This window comes from Sinocyclocheilus anshuiensis, unplaced genomic scaffold, assembly GCF_001515605.1.
Source record: "Sinocyclocheilus anshuiensis isolate Anshui unplaced genomic scaffold, SAMN03320099.WGS_v1.1 scaffold1561, whole genome shotgun sequence".
NCBI lineage: Eukaryota > Metazoa > Chordata > Actinopteri > Cypriniformes > Cyprinidae > Sinocyclocheilus > Sinocyclocheilus anshuiensis.
Window position 1 is genome coordinate 1,118,966 of NW_015536630.1, and position 20,938 is coordinate 1,139,903.

The 20,938-nt window shown below is 32.8% G+C and overlaps 1 pseudogene; it reads left to right on the forward strand.

Moving 5' to 3' along the window:
• LOC107653894 (transcription initiation protein SPT3 homolog) overlaps window positions 1–20,938 on the forward strand; it is a 136,408-nt pseudogene that overhangs the window by 69,600 nt on the left and 45,870 nt on the right.

Below are 20,938 nucleotides of genomic sequence, written 5' to 3' on the forward strand. Positions count from 1 at the left end.
GAGGAGTTGGGGATGGAGGAGGGTAATTAGCTATTGAGCAATGCGAAAACTGCTGATACTACTGCGGGACCTTATACAGTATATGAATATTTAGATAGCTGTCGTATTCCCATAGGTTGATGGGATCAGCTGAGAGTCAGCTGATGTGAGCTTGACTAACGTGACCTGCCAGAACTAACGCTAAGCTTGATTTTTGGGTGAACTAACCCTTTAAAGTATCTATCATGTCACCCTGGTGCACATGTACGTCTCAAGACATTTGCATCTGGAAAAAGGTTTTACTGCAATCTGTAATTAAGTATAAATAGCATCATCAGAGGCGGCTCAAAGGGGAACACCACCTACTTCAAATGCTTCCTCGGCTTTTCCAGTTTTCTGAAACGGATCGCATTGAGTCCGACCGCTGCAATGCGATATGAGGATTGTGCTGAGTTAAGTAAATAACTGCACTTACGAAGCTAGTTGCTTTCACTGCTGGGATAAACAGCGTTCCTCCCCGGCTTACACCTTGTCATGCCGTTACCACAAGCAAAACACTGAGTGTACCGGAGCAGAATTCCCCTGAACGGAGCCCAGCAAATATCACCGGGAAGCGGCCTGCGCTTTACTGGCACGCTGACTGCAGATGTAATTGCTTTTGCTCAGAGGGCGCCTGGAGTTTGGAAACTGGCTGGGAGAATTATCTCTGAGAGGTCACAAAGCAAACTCTGACGCGCTGCGGTGGATTTAACCTTTCACTCTGTGGCTGCAAAAAGGAGTAAATCAGCTCTTAACGTTCATTGTTTTAACCTTTAGCCTGGCGAATCTGAGAGCTCTTAAATCAGGCGAGCTAGCTGTCTGCATTTGTTTTGCACGCTCAGATTCGGTGTGGTATTTTTTTTTTTTGTTTCTCCTCTCAGAGCCAAACCCTCACGGTGGCTGAATCTGTCATATAGAAGCAGAATATGCATGCGAACACAAGCCGAATCAAACTAAATATTTGCGTAGCACTGGCTCGCTCTCGGCAACAAAAGATTTCAGACCCTGTTATTACCAGGATGTCAAAATCAAGCTGCTTTTCTTTGACATGGCTCTGGGGTCTTGCAGTTTGCAGAGCCACGTTTTATTGTGAAGATCAATGGGGTCTGTTTAAAGTTCTGACGCCCCTCATCTGTTCCCCGGCGGAAGAAAGCAGCTGCACCCAGAGGAAACGTCCCACCACCAGATGATCAAGCTCTTGCTTTATGCATTTGTGTTCACTGTCATCTGCACGTCCTTATTTTGGATATATTTATATAAAATTAGAAATTAATATTTTATATATAAAATAATAAATATTTTATTTATATTTTACTATATAGATTAAATAATAATAAGTTATTATTATTATTGTTATTATTATCTGCCTATCTTTGTCTAAATAATAGAGAAATAAAAATATCAAATATTTTATATAAAATAAACAATAAAAAAATAATAAATAATATAATATAAAAATAAATAATATATGTATTATAAATTAAATAAATAATACAAAATATGAATAAAAAGAGGGTCCATTATCTACATTTGGCTCACTTCTATATACATGTGTGTATGTGTATATATATGTATATCAAGTATTAATTAATAAATTAATTAAATAATATTATAACATATAGTATAAAGGTATAGAATGTGTATTAACAGGTAAAAAAAAGTAATAAAAGTTTATTAAGACCTGATTAACTTGGGGTCCATATTTCATATGCAAGGCACGACCAGCTGCCAATCAACATATGCTGGCTGTTACCTTTTACTGAAAAATATGGATGTTGGATGAGGTCTCTAATACAATCTTTCCATTTGATTAGTACTGTATTCTTCTAGCTGTAAGGCTAATATCATATTCTGATATTGCCATATTAAGGTGAGGGTTCAACTGGTGTCTGTAGTACTTCTGAAAAGAAGGTAAATATTGATTTCCAAAGCACATCTTTATTTTCTAACACTGGCTCCAGGCAGATTTATAGATGCATACGTTTCCAATCAGATCTGTGAAAGGCTGTGCGTATTATAAATCAAGTTATTAAAATCTATCGTGCCATCATGTAAAACTAACATAACTGATGTGGATATATAATGGCATGACATACATTGTAATGCATGTAATTTACAGCACATTTTCAGTGTAATAAACTCAAGAAAGCATTGTGTGATGTTTCAGATGGCCAGCCGTCGAGCTTTGAAGGACGTCTCCATGCATATCTGCCTTTCAGCACCTTGTAATTTCCTCGAAGTGGCCGATCTCCTTGTGTTTTTCTTTATTTGACGATTCCAGAATGACACAGTCTGTTTGGCATTACGGCAGTATTTTAGTGTTTATTTTCGCAGGGCTATAAATATCGTCTCAGCAGTGAGCACTAAACCGGGCATGATGGTGATAACCTTTCATTAATTTCGGGTTTCCTCCCTCGTGGATTTATTATTGTTCGGAGAGGCCAGGTGTAGTGGCGCTCGGACTGTAATTGTGAGCGAGCTTCTTAGACGAAGACCACAGCGGTAATAAACCAAATTGCACAATAAATCCTTCCCAGATGGCCTGCAAAACATTTCACGCCGCTCTGTCAGTGTATATATATTAGGGCTGGGTTTTGACACAAATTTCATGATTCGATTCGATTACCGATTCAGTTCAATCCAATATCGATTATATATAAATAAAAGATAAATATCAGGTACAGTACATACCAAATTTTCTCAAGGAAAAAAAAAATCTCTCAACTAAAGCTGTAAAATATAGCTACATGAGTCAGTTGGTACTACATTACTATAATGTTGAAGGTTAAAATTGACTGATTTGTAGTACAACTGCTAAAATTACACTTAATGAAGTTTTTTTAAATAATAAAGTTTATTACATAATTACATAATAATATTTCTACTTCAGTTCGGGTTTTTTTTTTAATATAAACATTTAAATGGTGGCTGTCATAAAAACTTGATGGATTTATTCAAACTAATAAAGTTACAATTACATAATACTTCTACTTCGTTTTTTTTAATATAAACATTTAAATGGTGGCTGTCATAAATACTTGATGGATTTATTCAAACATAAATTAAACATTTAAGAACAGTAAAAATTATAATGAATATGTTATATGGTGCATATATTTAGCAAAATGCCCCTCTCTATAGTTTATTTTTCTATCTGACTAATGAGTTTATGGTCACCGAATATGTTTTTCTGAGGTAAATGTGACGTTAACGTTATATGACATATTGTTTACAAGCCGTTATATTGATGTCTTTGCACGGCTGAAACACTGATTGAGCGATTACATGAGACAGGATACGGATTGTAAAGTTGTACTCTTTCTTTTAACTTTTTAATATAAACATTTAAATGGTGGCTGTCATAAATACTTGATGGATTTATTCAAACATAAATTAAACATTTAAGAACAGTAAAAATTATAATGAATATGTTATATGGTGCATATATTTAGCAAAATGCCCCTCTCTATAGTTTATTTTTCTATCTGACTAATGAGTTTATGGTCACTGAATATGTTTTTTCTGAGGTAAATGTGACGTTACGTGACTATATTGTTTACAAGCCGTTATGTTGACGTCTTTGCGCGGCTGAAACACTGATTGAGCGATTACATGAGACAGGATACGGATTGTAAAGTTGTACTCTTTCTTTTAAATTACCTTCGGATGTTTAGTCATGATTATTTTGTGCTGAAACTGGTATTAATGTGGAGGAGATGATCAGCTCATGTGTGCCTCGCGCTGCCGCGCTACAACGATCACTCCACATTAAACAGCGCCAAAACGGCATTTATTATTTAAATACTGCAATACAATGGACAGAATGTAAAATCTGAGACTTTGTTTCATATGAAAAGTACCAAAGCACAATGCTTATGCGATATATTGAATGGGAAGTGCCCTTCAATGTTCCGTCCATTAACTGAAAACAGGCTAGACTAATCGATTCTTGGGATTTATGAATCGATATCTCTTGTGTTCTGCAGAAGAAAGAAAGACACACAGGTTTGGAACAACATGAGGGTGAGGAAATGATGACAGATTTTTACATTTTTTTTGGTGGTCTCTCCCTTTACAATAAGTACAATAATTTGGCATGAAATCACACATAAATCATCATCTGTACATTTTATCCTAGTAAAAAAGAGATGTTTGTCCTCTGAATCAGTGGTTCTCAAATGGTTTGCTGTAGGTTTGTCCTGGTAGTGTGAAAAAGCAATGCTAAATGAAAATAATCAAATGCAGCTAACCATATAATCACATATAAATATAATCTACGTTTATATAAGCAAAGAGGAAGCGCTTCTCATATCTTTTAATGATGTCATAGGCTGTGTGATTCAACTCTCAAACAAAATTAGCTTTGAGAGCAATCAATATTGGCTGGTGAGAACTTCAAACCATTAAAATGCAGTTTTGTATAAAAACAGTTTAGGTACAGTTTTGATCTAATCTAAAACCCGTGGTTTGAAGCAAAACCAGATGCTGATCAAAAGCAGAATCTGAAGTGTTTGACCTCTAGCAGCTTGAGTTGTGAGTGTCTGTGACTTGGCAGAATCCATTGACTTGTTGCTGAGTCACAGTCTCAATGCGTGTGTGCTGCTTTCTGTGAACAGAAAGGATGGCAGTCGAGATCCAGTCATTAAGTGAAAGCAGATCGTCCAGGTCTTCTGTAAAGCACTTTGAGTGATTGTACAGTGACAGACAGTCAGGAATGATGTCTCTCCATTGTGTGCCATACAACAGATGTTTATGGGATCCTTACAGTGACCTCTAGTGCTCGCCATCATACTGTATATAAGATTCTGTTGTTTTACCTCCAAAACAGCTGCATCGATCATGCTCTGCAGTTGTTTTTAAAATATGAATATGGCTATCATAATTTAAAGGGATAGTTGCCAAACAGTTGCTGGTAGCCATTGACTTCCATGGAATTTTTTTCCCCCAAACTATAGAAGTCAATGGCTACCGGCAACTGTTTGGTTACCAACATTCTTCAAATGATCTTCTTTGAAACAACTAAATGTAAATGATGACAAAATGTTCATTTTTGGGTGAACTATCCCTTTATAGACACATTTCTAAGAGGAGATTTTAATAAATGTGTTCTGGTCAGACTCAGACACTTTATTAATCCTCTGGTGTTGTTTGCATGACAGTCAAAAATTACCTTTTTTTTACATTTTTCAATGAAATGAATGTTAACCACTTTTTGATCATATACCTGAAAATGAAATTTCCAACTTAAACTGTGGTAGATCTTGAATGCTTTGAAGCACAGACTTAAGTTTGGTCTCTTTTTAAAGAAGACACTTGGCAGATTATTGCTGAAGTGAAAAAAAAGTTTATAAAGTGAAACTTAAAACGTTATAGAAATGTATTATTATGAAAAATGTACAGAAATACTATTTTAATATTTTATATGAAATATATATTTTGCAAAATGTGTTTTACTCTAAAACTGCAAAAAAATCGAAGCCAAAAATCTAAACGAGTTGTGTTCCAAATTTGTGGTTGATATCTCAAAAAATGAGCTTTTAGTAAGATTTTTTTTGGGCGCAGTACCAAACGTTTCCACTAGATGCAATTTGCTTCCTATTCCTTTCCAATGCTGTAATTTTTGACTGTGACCAATACAATTGTGACTTTTTTTTAGGCTCATTTAACCTTTTTGAATTATGTCCATAATTCTTATTTTTGTGTGTGTGTGTGTGTGTGTGTGTGTGTTCACATAGCAAGTGCCAAAACCTTTACCAAGTTGCGTACCATTCTGATGAAGTAAAAAATGTAACAAAATGTTTTGGTCAAAAATTGACCGAACAACAGAGGGTTAATTAAGATGTAAGTGTTAAGAAGATAATTAGGGTGCTTTAAACTTTTCATGCGTTTATACGTTTATATGTGGTAGAGACTGATGATGTAGTTTTATTCGTTTAGGTTCTGTAATCTGCGCAGGAAATCGTTAATCCACCGTCAGCTTCCTCTAACTGGAATGACTAGTTGCAGAATAAGCGAACATGCCTGTGAAAAGCCTTGACGTTTCTCCTGACATGTGAAACAGAGTTCACTCTGTGTTTTCCTGTAGCACCAGGTGCAGATGTTGGCAGGCGCTGCTTTCGTAGGCCTTTATTCCCCAGGAGTTTCTCTGATTCCAGTCTTTCTATCAGTCTCCAGGGTCTTGTCTTTTGCAACAACAGCAGTTTTGCTCTACGATCCCTTCAGTACGGACCACCGTTGTAAATTTGATTAGTGCATGTGAAAATTGCCCAGGTCTGTGCTTATAATGAATACATTTATGAGTCCAGTGTACAAATCAGCTTAATGACCAGTAGCCAGCTGGTGAAGTCAAGTTCAGAGATTTATTCTGGTCTCTCAGACAAGGGAAATATTTTCCCCCTGATGTTCCTGTAGGTACTTTAGAAGACGTTTTGACATTCATGTAGGTAACACCTCATTTCATACCTTTTCAACATATCTGTGTGACTCCACATCCAGGTCATATTTCACACCAAAAAAAATATTCTTTTGCATGGTATGTTTTATGCATGTGCTATATATGTATTACTTTTTAAATTGTAATATGAATTACTTTTAAAACATATGTAATTGCTAATTACTTTCAAGGCTGATTCTTATTGTATTCTATTTATTATAAAACAACAAAAATCTATTTATTTTTAATTAATTTCGTTTTTATTTTTTTTATTAAATTCAGAAATGGTTAAATAATAATAATCAAATGATAAATAATAAAATAATAATCTATATCATTAAATAATACAAAATAATACTAATACTATTTATTATATGTAATATCTTTACATTGAATACAATTAATATCATAGATTAATCTTATTACATCAAAATATTTTAGAAATTGAATTAATTGACTATCACTGGATTATATTTATTTAAAATAATGTGTTTTTATAAAGAATAATATTAAAATTCACAATTTATTTTCATTTAATAATAATGATAACAACAATATTAATCTATTATATTCATTATATTTAAATATTGTGTATATTAAATTTGTTTTTATATTAATTATATTCAAATATTAAGGAGATAATAGTAACATGAATTAGGGGGAAAATGTGCTTAATTTTCTGCATATTAGGCAAAATATTATTATGGCTGGTGAAATATGGCAGGTGAGATTCATCCATCTGTTCATGAGGACTTTAAATGAAGACAGAAAGTCTACCAGTCAGTTTGCTCTGTTTAAAATAAAATGAATTTTGTTTTATCAAGTGCATTGCTGTCTACAGTACATCATCTACTTCAGTGAAACTTTGTTTCTTTTCAGGTAAGAAGCGGACATAAGAGGTCCAGAAACTGATCTAGATCGGTGTGTTCTGCCAGAAAACCCTCAGCGAGCTAAACTACCCAGAGCTGATTTTGTTTTCACAATTCTGTTTGCCTAGTTACCATTTTTATTGCATTTGTTGACACTGTTTGCTTTGCGGACTCTGCCGTCTGCCTCGGTGATAGGTGGTCTGTGTTAATAAAGAGTCAGATATATTTAACCGCTCGCTTCTCTTCAGCCGTTCAGAATCGGCTCCAGAGCTCGGGCTGCTTTTAATGTAAGAGACGTCCATTCATCCGCACACAGTCTGGTTGGAATCCGTCTGCCAGAGCCAGACTCAGCCCTGTCCCCAAGCCCAGACGCCTGCAGCTCAGCGAGGGAACGCCGGCCGGATGTTTGGGCTCGGGATGTGGAAGTACGGCTGCCATCTCCAGTCCAGGTGCTCACGCTGACATATGTCAGAAGCGTTCGGTGCCCGAATCAATTAGCTTCTCTGCTGTCGAGCAGGGAGGACAAATTGGCAAAGTGTTTTGTTTAAATAAATGGCCTTGGTGGAGTTTTTCCAGGGGGAGCGAGGCTTGTAGGAATGTGTGGTCTCATCGTTCTTAGAAATAAGTCGTTGCAGCATCGTCCGTTGACAACACGTTTACTTATTCACACCGTCGCAAAACCCAAAACTGAGACCTCCCGGCTGCGCCCGGATTGTGTAATGTGGTATATTTAGTGAGTTTCATTCCGTCGTGATGTGGTTTGTATACAGTAAGTTCACGTTCTGCATGATGAAGCTTGTTTAATGTCATTTGGGACCAGAGAAGAACTCAAAGCCTGAATCTTAAAGGGACGGTTAACCTTTATTCGAAACTTTTGTCATCCTTTACTCACCCTAAACTTGTTCCAAACTTGAATGTTGAAGACAAATATTTTGAAAAATGTTGAGTTCCATAGTATTTTTTTCCTATACTGTGGAAGTCAATGGCTGCCGTCAACTGTTTGGTTACCAACATTCTTCAGAACATCTTCTTTTGTAAAGTCCCACCGACATACACTGAAGGACCCGAGCCGTATCTAAAGACCTGAAACTGTTTTTGATGCAAATGGGAAACACTTATCAAACTGCCCGTCTCACAGGGACTCTGAGTTTCGGCAAACATTGATAAAGTTCCCTGCCAAACATCACCATTAAACCGCAGCGTTAAAGCACAAGCAAAACATTCTGTCTTGTCGAGCCGTACGAGTTTGTGTTCTGGCGATAACCAGCCGCTGCGTTAGTGTTTTTCACTAATTGTTTTTGACTACTGTTTTTCCTCTGATTTCTCGTTGTTATGAAGCAGAACAGACGGTTTCTTGGAAACCAGCATTTGAGGGTTGTTTTGATGATTGGGAGAATCACACAAAAACATGTCCAAGTCACGGTTCACCCCAAATTAAAAGAAAGTAAAATAAAAAGTAAATAAATTATGCCTTTTTAGGACTATTTTGTGGGCCATTTACCAGGGTTATAACTAAAGCGAAAATTAAAGCCATTAAAATCAGTTTTCATTACTTGAAACAAAAGACATTTTTAATCAACTGAAATAAAATAAAATATAAAAACTTATTTTATTTCAGCTAGTTGGCAAGGCATTTTTATTTTAGTTTACCTTAAATTACTTAATTAAATCTAAAAAAGCTAAAACTAGTAAATAAAAATGAATAAAAATGATATAAATCATGAAAAAGTAAAATAAATAAATAAAAAAAAACTTAAATTAAATAAAACTTAAATTAAAAGTAATGTGAAAACATAAAAATAAAAATAAAATACAATATAAAGTAAGAAAAACGATTTAAAGTAATAATTTAAAGTAATAAAAACTATAATAGTACATAGTTACACTGTAATAATTATTATAATATAACATAGTATAATTGTTGTTTGCCCTGACATTGATAAATGTTATATACGTATATACAGTATATATATACTGTATATATATATTTAAATACACATATGAAACTCTTTAAATCTTTTACAATTTAATACACACATATTACATAATTAAATACTTGTTTTCTTCACATTTTATTTTCTCTTGGTTTTTTTTTTATCAATCTGGGTAAAATGTGCTTGCTTGTCATATTTTTCATTAAGCAAATTATTTAATTTATTTAACCCTTTTCACTTTAGGAAACTATGACCCAGGGGTGTTCTTGACAGTTTTTTGTGATTTATCCTCATCCCTGACTTTATAAAACATTGCAGTACTTCTTCCGAGCTCTGCGCTGTAGCCAGCGTCCCTCAGGTTTGTGCTGAAAGTCTAATGACGTTCAGCCTTCACATTAGGTTTTCAGGTGATGTGATCAAGCCGCAGTGAGGTTTCCCACTTAAGTAACGTGAAATCTGCATGTCTGAGTTCTGAAAATATCGCCGCTTGTTTTATTTTGTCGTCTTTCAAAGGAAAAGGTGTAATTGATCTTTACAAGACGCTGTGAGTGGAATTCTCCCGCTCTTCCTCTTACCTTTTCCAGTTTAATCAAATAATGGACTTGGTTTCAGAGCGCCGCAGTAGCAGAGGAGAGGAAATGATCTTCAGCAGCCTTGTTTATTTGACTTCTGCCGTTCTGTTGCATGAACGCTCTGCCTTTTCCTCCGGCACTGTAACGTGACATGAAGCAGAGACCCACCGAGGCCAGCATCGCCTGAAAATGTGTTGTAATTAAAACTGATTCGTCTAATTAAAGAACAAGACCTGTGTGCTTTCCTCAGGCCAGGAATCTGTCTCTGGAGTCGCTGGCACTGAACTCAGTCGTGTTGAGCTCTTTCAGTCTCTGCTCTCATATGCTAACGTGTTTTTGTACATCATGATGCATCATATTTCTGGACTGTTCTTCATTTGCTCACCTTCACGTCGTTCCAAATGCATGTAGCTTTTTGTTTTGAAACACAAAAGATGCTTTGCAGAATATCTGAGCTGCTATTGTCCTCCTAAGATAAAATGTAAGATCTTAAGATGTTTAGTGATAACATTTACTTTCAGTTGTTTGTTCAAATAAAAAAATAAAATAAAAAAGAAGTTAAAAAAATTATATTTTGAGTAAATAAAATCTGTACTAAACCATAAATATATATTTTCATACTTGAAACAAAATGAATCTCATTTTCATGTAGTTTAACTTTAAGTACCAAAATAACTGAAACTAAAACTAGTAAATAAAAATTAGTTTTTTTTGGAGACCAACATTGAAGAGTTGTTTTGATGATTGGATAAATCACATGAAAACATATCCAGATCACACTTCACACCAAATTAAAAGAAAAAGAAATTATTTGATGTAAATAAAATCAACCTGATTTAAGACTATTTATTAGTTTAATGTAATATATAGTTTTTAATTATTATTTTTATAAAAATGTGATTATTTTTTATCATTAGTTTATATAGAAACATACAAAATAATACAAATGACACATCACAATTATTTAAAAAAATAACTAAAATTAAAATGAAAACAGAAAATATATATAAAAAAATTAAATATGTAAAAAAATTAAATCTAATTCCAAATATGAACAAAAACTAAAATAATGTATCAAAATGATGATACTAAAATAACACTGCTATGTACTGATGTAATTATTTTATTATACTAACTTTAAATTTAAATTTTCATTACTGTAATACAATATCAACTTACGTTTTGCTTCCGGTCGTACAGACATGAGGGTGAGGTAATAATGCCAGAACATTTGATTTTGCTGACAAGAATATCAATACATTTGATTTCAATTAGTCTTTTTTAGCGTTTCTTTAAAAGAAAACAAGGAGGGTTTTTCCTGAGGCCAGCTGTCAATCAAACCATCATCAGCCCCTCCCTCCACGTCTGTGTTTACATTTTGGATTTGGTCTCCTGTTTTCTTTTTCCTCTTTTTTTTTTTTTTCAGTGAAACCATAAACGATAATATCGAGATGGGTAAAAACACCCTCAATCTTATGAATACCGCTGCAGTATGATAACTCAGGCATCTCAGAAATGGTAAAACAGTCCTTCGCCGCTGCAGTAAACTGTCAACAACCTCGCTGGAAAAAGACCACAGAGATCCCAGTGTTCATGAGTGAATGGAATAACGGCCCGACTTCATTTAGCTTTGATCAACCTGTAAAATTAGAGCAATTACTAAAATTAATCTGATATTTTGCAGAAGACAGTTTTGCGAGCCAGGGATTGCAAATGGTACGGAAAAACCTTCCTTAAGCCTGAAAAGAGCCGCACTGTGAGACTTTTAAGGGATCACGGGGTTTTTCCCCTTTTGGGCCAAAATCAATCACAATTTTTCCTTAAAATTGGTTTATATGCATTTAACCCTCATGTTGTGTTCTGGTCATTTTGACCCAGAGAGGATTTTATTTTTCTCAAAAATGTTAGGTAATGTTATCACATTGGACAAGCAGGGGTTTTTTTTTTTTTAATGTATATATCTTTTGTACTTTTGGGGATCCCCCCCCCCACCCCACCTTGTTACACTTGTGTTGTTTTGGTGAAAAATGACCAGCCTACAAAAAATTGTGTATACATTTCTTATGCTATATTATTACCAAAACGGGAATATATTTTTTCATTTTGCACAGGTTTTTATTTCATTTTGAGGCCTCATTGATCTGAGCTTACACACCTCAATTTTTGAGTGAAAATGGCCAAAATGATCCACAAATAATGCTTTTTTTTTATATACATTCCATAGTATATCATTGATATTCTATTCTAGGGTTAACATTTTGAATTCCATTTTATTTTTAGATTTTGTGTTTTCGCTTTTAGTATTTTTTTTTCTAATTTTTATTGTGTTTTTTTTTTTACATGTATATACATTTCACAATGCAAAAAAAGATATATTATATATTATATTATATTATGTTATTAATATGAGCTTATGATAGGGTTTGTTAACATTTTGAATTCCATTTTATTTTTAGATTTTGTGTTTTCACATTTAGTTAATTTTTGTGTTTTTTACATGTAAATTTCACAATGCAAAAAATATATTATTATATTATATGATATGATATATTATATTATATTATTAATATGAGCTTATGTTTTTTTGAGTGAACACTGGCAAATAATGTTTTTTTTTTAGTATATCCTTGATATGCTGTTCTAGGTTTTGTTAATATTTTGAATTCTTTTTCATTTTTATATTTTTTAATATCATTTTTTGTCTTTTTTTTTCATTTTTTAAATGTTTATATAAATGTCACAATGCAAAAAAGTTATATTATATTTTATTATATCATATTATTAATATGAGCTTATGATTTTTTGAGTGAACACTGGCAAAATTATCCACAAATAATGTTTTTTTTTAGTATACCATTGATATGCTATTCTAGGTTATTTTAATGTTTTGAATTCCATTTTCATTTTTATATTTTCTAATATCATTTTTAGTCTTTTTAAATTTTTTAAATGTCACAATGCAAAAAATTATATTATATTATATTATTATATTATATTATTATATAGTCCTTATTAATTTGAGCTTATGCACCTCAGTTTTTGAGTGAACATTGGCAAAATTATCCACAAATAACTGATTTTAAATGTATCATACTCTTGGTTTTCTAGTGCAGATCAAGTCGATTAAGTCATAAAATTGTTAAGGTATCATTGTATATCAGAATACTATATATAATTCCTCAGGAAAGTGGTTCTGGTTTCCGAGGATGATGGGAATTTTGGCTGGGATTTGTGCGGAAAGTGAGGGATGAGATTCTGCATACTTACAGCCATTTTTGTCTATTAAAAACCATTCCTCTGTGAAACGGTGGGACAGACATGGCAGCCGGTATGTCGACCTTGGTGTGACGCCAGGCCAGAGAGATCTATATTAAAGTCTTGTGGCGCGGAGGTAAATGCTCCCCCTGTGTGTGCATGTGTGGGGTCCGTCCAGCTCGCACACTCACATGAACGTTCCTGAGCAAATATATTTATGACCAGCAAATGTTTACAGATGCCGAGAATTGCTTGTGTGTATTCCAGGACTCAAGGTGGATTAAGTTTGTGCCTTTTCATGAAGAATATCATCTTTTTCTTTTTTGGACGAGTTGTAGTCGCTTCTGTGAGTTTAATTGGCCCCGCACTCCAGAGTCGAGGATATTTCAAGGGCCCTTCAGTGGTTTTACCAACAAGAGCTCTTTATTGAGGATCACATGCTGATAGGTTTCTATTTTTTTTCCAGTGCATTTTCAGTTTAAATTTATAATGCAAACATCAAAAAAAAAAAGGTTAAGGTGCATATGAGTTGATATTTTAGGACTATTTTTTTCATTGTTCATTTATTTTCATGACAATTAAGCAAACTTACTGCTGTATAATGCAATGTTTCTCATTATGAAGCAAGACAGATAAAGGTTTTACACACATCTTATCCTGAATACCTTTAATGAAAATGTTTATTAAGTTAGACTTGCTTAAATGAAGATTTAAAGCAGTCAAGAGTTTTGAGTTGATTCATTTAAATACATTATTTATTTATTTATTTGTTCATTCATTCATTCAAATTAGAAGAAAGAAATTATAAAGAAAAGTATTATTTTGAGTAAATTGAAATATGCCTTTTTAAAGGCTATTTATTTGGGCTATCAATAACTAAAACTAAAACCATTAAAAACATTTTCATTACTTGAAACAAAATACATTTTAACTGAAAAAAAAAAAAATTGTTTAAATGGATTTGAAAAATATTTGTCTTAACTGATTCACGTGAATTAATTAAACGTACCATTTTTACCTTTATTTATTCAAATTAAAAGAAAGAAATAAGAAATTATATTTTGAGTAAATAAAACCTTTTTAGGACTGTTTATTAGTGCTATTTACCAGAGTTATTATTGTTAACTAAATCCAAAACAATAAACACATTTTCATTACATGAAACAAAATAAATGTTAACTGAAATAAACTATATTTTTATTTTTAATAAAATATATAAAAAAATTAAAACGTTTTTTTATGATTCAGATTAATCTCAAGTTTATTATATTTACAGTAAAAAATTAGTAACTGTAATATATTTAAATAAATCAAAGCATATAAAATCACAAATTATCAATCATAATTTGATTTTAAATGCAAAAGGTCTTAATGGTCTTTTAAATATGCTTCTTGTTTTTCAGATATTTTTATATTTCCAATGTCATCTTTTATTTTGATTATCACACAAAGGTATTTGCTTTACATTTTTCAGACTGTATTTTGTTCTCATGTACAAGTGCGTCCTCAACGTGAAATCATCTTTTAACTAAGAAAACCAGCTCTACAAGGAATCAAACCTTGCTCTTTGTGTGCTTGTTATTATATACGTCACAGATCATTAGCTGCGGTTTGCTTCAGTTCAGTGCAGTATATTTATATAGCACTTTTCACATTCACATCCAAAGCAGTTTGACAAAGAATAGTTTTGTTGAACTCGATCCTCCTTTTTTTATCCTTTTGTAAGGATGGGTTTAAAAATATCAGTAAGTTAACACTACAGTCCCTCCATGAGATTTGCCATAATTCTAGAGCGTTCATGGGATATGTTGATTTACATAAGAACAGCTATCATTTACACCATGATGGATGAGCTGTTTTTCCTCTTGGCAACAAAGTGAAATTATAGCACTTCACCAGACATTTTTCATTGCAGCTTTTTTGTCCTTCTCAAGCTTAAAGATTTCGTTGCATATGATTTAGACATTCCTCTGTAACCCTCTCATGCACCGGCTGATAAAAAAGGTCCGTTATGTCTTTACATTAAACCAGGACACATAAAACCTATAAGTTAGGCTGTTTGTCTTGTTTTCATATCCAGAGCAGCACCACGTGGTATTTTGCTGTGCCTGATTAATTTTTATCTGTTGTTTTGATGCATTTCTCTCTGTTTGCATTGCACTCAAGGACAATTTTGAGCAGGAATAACAAAGTTAGACATTCCTGCACAAGACTTGAAGCTCACGTCACACCAAAGTGACTCAAGTCCTGCTTTAAAAATGAACCCCCTTATTGGTTTATCTCTGGGTTGATGTTACCAAGCGCTGATTGTTACATACTCCCGCTTTCTTTGCTGATTGAATTGCCTTCATTTCTTTCTTTCTTTGCTCCTGCAGCTCCATCAGGACGCTGAGGAGCCAGGGACATTTCACCAGAGTATATCATCTTTCTAATGAGGAAAGACAAGGTAAAAGCACACCAATATGAGACATTACCGCAACATAAATCATTAGCCTTCATATTTATGGACTAGCACTTGGGTTATTGAGTAGTTTTATTGCTTTTGCTTTTCGCTCACTGGTTAAAAGCAAGAAGCAGGGCTAGGTGATGTAATGAAACATTCTTTTGAGCTTTTTGATGATTTTACATGATATTTATGTGATTTCAGTGAAGAGGGTAAGTAGATGAAATATGTTTAATGCAAGAATTGAAACACAATAAACTTCTATAAAAATAATCAGTCAATAAAACAAAGGTTTTTCACACATTTTTCCCAAATTATTTTGAATCAGTTCATTGAAATGGACAACTGATTCACCGAAATGAATCAAACTTACCACCTGTAACTCTCTCTCTCTCTCTCTCTCTCTCTATATATATATATATATTTATATATATAAGTGCTGTCAAACGATTAATCGCGATTAATCGCATCCAAAATAACAGTTTTTGTTTACATAATATATGTGTGTACTGTGTATATTTATTATTTATATATAAATACACAAACATGCATGTATATATTTCAGAAAATTTTGCAATATTGCAATATTCATAGTGCTGCTTAATTCAGTATCGCCAGCAATTTTTATTTTATTTTATTGAATGTAGTGAAGAAACCCACACTAAAAGTTCATTTTGTAGGATGCAAAGATGGATGGAGATTGTTTTAGTTTAATCATTGAGCTTAAATTAGATATTTCTGTGATTGTAGTAAGATAAACTTTTAGAAATATAATCAATGAATAAAATCAAGGGTTTTTTTTTCACATTTTTTCCCTAAATTTTCTTTACAAAAACATTTTAGGTCTTGAAGATGACATGTTGAGTGATGATGCAAACAAATTGTTCAAGAGTTTTGAATCGATTCGTTGAAATGGACACGTGATTCACAGAAATGAAGTTTTTTTTTCCTTCGGTTATAATTTTTTTTCCCTACTTTTTTTGTTTAAATCAGAGACACATCACCCAGCTCTAGAAAGAATTGAATTTTCTTGAATGTTGTGAAGATAATTTAAAAAGATTATTTTGTGAGATAAAGATGGATGGAGATTCAGTCTGTTAAATTAGAGACAATATTTATCTTTGCAATATTTCATTATTTACAACTAAATTGAAACTAAAAGATCATTTTGTGAGATGGATGGAGATTGTTTTAGTTTGAACGCTAAACCTGTTTTTTTTTTTTTCTATCAGAAAAAATTACGGCGGCTCATCAGGTACATGCACTTCAGAGACTACAAATCCAGAGTCCTCAAAACCATAGACGATGAAGATCTGCTGGATTCAGGTACGATATGTGTAGTATTTTCCAATATTTTCATCCATTTTATGGTCTGCCACTGAGTCAATGAATCAAATGTTGAATCGCATGCATTGCTGACAGAAAATAAGATGCATGTTGATCGCCATGACAACAAACCATTCTTTGTTAGAATTCAAATTCAAAAATTCAAATCCTTAAAAACATTTAATTAAAAAAATGGTACTGCTGAAGGAGAACCTGTTCTCAATTTCCAACCCTAGTTGGTGTATTGTACTTTCATATATTTTACCGCTTAGCATGTTTTCCATATGAATGATTTTGTTTGTAAGATATTGAAAACATTTTCCCCAATCAACAGCATTTTACCATTTAGCCGTTGCCTTAAATGACGAAGTGGCGCATAACGAGCGGAGTTGAGGGGTAATTTTATACGCCACAGTCAATCAGCGAGAGTCATTAACCAAAATGCAGACAGAAGCTTTGGCCTGAGTCTGCTTTGAACAGCACTCCCTCATCAATATCACCGAAAAATGAGCGTGAGCGAGGAAAACCATCCACAGGAGCAGCGTAATGTCATGCGGAGTGTCATTAGGACTCTTGCTCCTCATCTAGAGTGTAACTTGAGAGATGGAAGAACAGTGAAATGCAGTCTCCCTGTCTCAACGCAGATGCTTTTCCATGGCTCGCTGTCTGCAATGTGTTGCTCTTCTGAAAGTTTCTGACCCCAATGAAGCGCTTCAACCCGGGGGATTATTCTTCTCTGACTATTATCTGCATTTTTGCATGCAATATAAAATCTGTGAGGGAATTGTTTTGCTCTGGTGTGGTGCGTTCAGAGGGCAACGTAGAGCGAGAACATAGGTTTTGATTTCTTTCCATGCAGTGTTCGTGCAGTGACCCCTAAAACAAAACTAAACTGCAAATGAGGAACTTCTGTTCAACTGCTATTGTCTTTTTTTAGGTTGCTCAGCAGATCTGGGCTCGGATGCAGTAGAGCAGGAGATTGTCATTGTGAAGTGCTGTTTATTTTTTTACTGTGTGTTGTATTGCGAGCAGTTCATCAAACCTACTTTCCTTTTTGTGTGACATCAATCCCATTTAGTTGTGTCAAATTTACAGAAAATCATAATGTTAATGTTAATAATATCTTAATATCTTCATGCCAGTTCGATTAGTGTGGAAGCCTGTTTCCGCCACTGAATTAAAAATAAAAGGTAATTGTGAGTTTTTATCTCACAATTCTGACTTTTTTCTCAGGACTGTGTAATACAAACTCGCAATTCAGACTTTTTCTTCTCAGAATTGTGATATAAATGCGCAATTGCGATTTATAAAGTCCGAATTTTGAGAAGTGAAGTCCGATTTGGGAGATTTTCTGACAATCGCAATTCTTTTTCAAAGACTTTTTTAGAATTGTGTGATATAAGCTGGCAGTTGCGTATTATAAAGTCAGAATTGCTCGCAAAAAAGTCACAATTGCGAGATAAACTCAGAATTATGATATAAAAATCAGAATTGGGAGATAAAACTACCTTTTTTAATTTTTATTCAGTGGCGGAAACAGGCTTCCATAGATTAGAGCTGCTAAATGCAACTATAAGGCATGTTATTTTCATCACATGTTAAATTCTTAGTGCACAAAATTTGGTTTCACGTGTGAATATTGTGTTTCACTCAGAAGTACAAGTAGTTACACAAATAAATTGGGTTGCAAACATTAATCAGTGTTTTGGCATTTAGACATAGGCTATTGTTCTATAAAAGCTTAGTTAAATTACAGTAGGTAATTATAAAAAAAAAAACATGATAGGAGAACTTTTATATTTAATTGAATAGAAAGTAGTTACAGAAACAATTTGGGTTGCAAATGCTGTTGGTTGTGTGGTTGGTCGTGTTAGACATTTAGACATATTGTTCTATAAACATACACTCTTAAATTACGGTAGCTAAATCTAGAAAAAATGCATGATCTGCTGTGTTTAAAGCACTTCATATCACCCTGTTACAGGTGAATAAAAAAAATACTTGTAGTTGTAGGATGAATTCACTAGATCAATGCGGGGTTTTTTTAATGCAGTTTTATGTTTTTATTTGCTGTTCAAAGCACTTCTAAACATCCTGTTACATTTAGCTTAGACATATTTAAAATGTGATTTTTTTTTTTACTTGTACTTCTTAATTTTGAAGCATGAATTCATTAGATCGTAGATGTTTTTACTAGTGTTTATTTAGTTAGGTTTTAATGCACCATTTCATTACTACTCTTCGTCCAGTTGAACACTTTTCACAGTGTGTTCAATTCTCAGTGTATAAGATCAGGTCTCACTTTTTTTTTGCAGTAAATATCTTGTTTATCTTGGAAATACAAGTAATTGCTGACATAAATTGGGTCGCAAGCACTGTTGGTTGATCTTGTTTATGAATCTAGACATATTGCTCTATAAACATACACTCTATTAAATTAAGGTAGGTAAGTCTAGAAAAAAATGCATTATATGCAAACTTGAATGTATTTTTATGCAGTTTTGGATTTTAATCTGCTGTATTCAAAGCACTTTTGTTACAGGCACATTTAAAATGCTATTTTTTACTTGTACTTTTTAATTTTGAAGGACAAGTTCATCAGATCAAAGATGTTTTACTAGTGTTTATATAGTTAGATTTTAATGCACCATTTGATCATTATTAGATTAACTATTCATCCAAACCAAGATTTTCCAAGACCTTTGATTCATCCAAATATTGTATCAGATGTCAAATTAAGGATTCTTTAAAGCCAGAAATACACTACTAATTATGTACGTCAACGTATTTGTATCATTTAAAAGTGAGTATATACAAACTGACGTTTTTACCGTTTGACTGAATTGCAGCGTTTACAGAGGAAGTCCACAATTACAGTCTGTTCAAAGCTGTGCCGTGCCAGTCCCAACGAACCTGAAGCCCATAAAACGAGCCGTTATTTAGGTGTCATAAATTCAGTAACCTTGATTAAACATTTTCTGGGGCTATTTCTGTCATTCACAACCAGACGTTACTTCACAGAAGTGTGTTTAATCAGTGTATTTCCTTTCATTTAATTAACATTTTCCTTCTTTTTTTCATTTTCCCACCCTGGAGCTTTAGGCCCGTAATGCCCGCTGACGCTGAACCGCATGAACATGCTGGAAAAAGTGAAAGGAGTTTGCTGTGGTAGAGCGTGATTTTATGCTGCTGTGGGAATTATGTACATAGTGAACAAAACGTGACACAGATGAAAAATCGCTCATATTTCAGCTGCTTATTAGTCTGGATTCCAGCTCTGCTCACTCTGGACATTCATTAACCAACTTCATGAGGAGCATCATGGGATGTTTTATACACTGTGCTGAAGAAGGAAAATGTTTGATGGACACTTGATGATGCTTTTCCACCCCAACTATTATATTATTATTCTTTAAAAATAAGATTGCATTTATTTATTTATTATGTTAATGTAATGTTAACATTAATAAATGTTAATAATGTACATTAAGATATATTCTAATAATTATACATTTTAAAATTATATTATATGTAATTGTTTTAAATGTACATATTAACATTTATCTATTTTAAACATAGATTAAAATTATGAATAAATGAATAAATATGTATTATAATAATATGTTAATAATAATAATGATTATTTGATGAGGCTTCCTCTCCAACTAAAATGTTCTTTTTAATTAAAAATAATATTTATTTAGTTAGTTAGTTATTATGTTAATGTAATGTTAACATTAATACATGTTAATAATGTACATTAAAATATATATTGTAATAATTATACATTTTAAAACTATTTTATATATAATTATACATTAAATGTACATTATTAACATTTATACATTTTAAATTTACATTAAACATACAATATATTATATTATAATGATTATTTGTGCTTTTACACTCCAAGTAATATACTGTATTATTATTCTTAACAAAAATAATATTTTATTTATTATTTAGTTATGCTAATGAAATGTTAACATTAATAAATGTTTATAATGGTCATTAAAATTTTTATATATAATTATAGAATGTATTTAATATAAATTATAAGAATTTATTATAGTAATTATTAGTAATTT